Raw genomic sequence first — 1112 nt, 5'->3', positions numbered from 1 at the left:
TAAGTCATCCCTGAGACCGTCTTCACCCTCACACTTCACACTCACTCTGTTGTTAAATCCTATCAGTTCTTAAGTTCATTCTTCATCACAACACCTTACCACATCTAGCTGCGGGGTCCCTGTACTCTGACGTAGACTGGGTCCCTACACTCTTGTCACAGTTACTCTCTTAAAAATCTGGCTTTGAATTCAGAAGTCCTGCAAATTCCTGCACTGCCCGTAGTTAACTCTTCAGAATAAAGACAGTTTAATGCAGTCACTTATTGTTCCAGCGACTTCGCGACCTGTTTCTCCTCACTCCAGCCACACTAAGTGTTCCTTTAGCCCTGTGCTTTCCATTTTCCTTCTGTCATAGAGCCTCGACAGATTTTTTTTCTTGACATTTAGAATGGCCTTTCCTCTTTTTCTTAACCCTTTCAATCTTAGGGATGCTTCTGCAGAAAACCTTCACATCACTGTCCAGGTGGAGAACACTGCAGAATTATAGATTAGCAGAGCATTGTGCTTGGCTTCTTCATACCATGTTGCATCTCTATAATTGTATGCATTCATTTATGTGAGCTTATGAGACCGCAAGCACCATAAGGATTAGAGAGCAAGTCTGTTCTTGCCTAATTTAATACTTGCCACGTAGATGTTCAGTGACTGCTGAATGAATAGTTGTTCAACTTCTCCAGAATCATTGAATATATATCAGACAAATTTCTACCCCTTCTGTCTCTCTCTCTGTCGCTCTCCCGCTCTTGCTATCTTTTGCTTTGTCACTCTCCTTGTGTGTTTGTTTGTTTTTCTTGGAGATAGGATTTCACTATACAGTGCAGGCTGGCCATAAACTCACTTTGAGCCCAAGCTGGCCTCCGACTCGCAGTGGTCCCAGTCCTGGGATTGTAGGTATGCCTCACATGTTCAGTCCTTTTCTCTTTGTTTTAAAACTGGGTCCCAAAATCGCAGGACCAGGGCCTAGTTGGTGCTGTCTGAGAGATCACAGGGACTGGGGAGGAGCTGGGCCAGGGGGCAGATGTCTACAGAGAACAGTCCACTGGCTCAGTTCAGCTCCAAGAAAACATTGACAAACATCTGATTTTTTCAAGATAAATCAGAAATTAAGATGC

General features: G+C 43.9%; 1 protein-coding gene across 1 annotated transcript in view; it reads left to right on the top strand.

Annotated features, from left to right (window-relative positions):
• The window catches only part of Gpr137c (G protein-coupled receptor 137C), a 68551-nt gene that overhangs the window by 16401 nt on the left and 51038 nt on the right, over positions 1-1112 (top strand). The window lies entirely within an intron of this gene.

The sequence above is a fragment of the Octodon degus genome, unplaced genomic scaffold (genome assembly GCF_000260255.1).
Source record: "Octodon degus isolate 3935 unplaced genomic scaffold, OctDeg1.0 scaffold00102, whole genome shotgun sequence".
NCBI classification, from domain to species: Eukaryota; Metazoa; Chordata; class Mammalia; order Rodentia; family Octodontidae; genus Octodon; species Octodon degus.
This window is presented reverse-complemented; position numbering and strand designations above follow the sequence as displayed.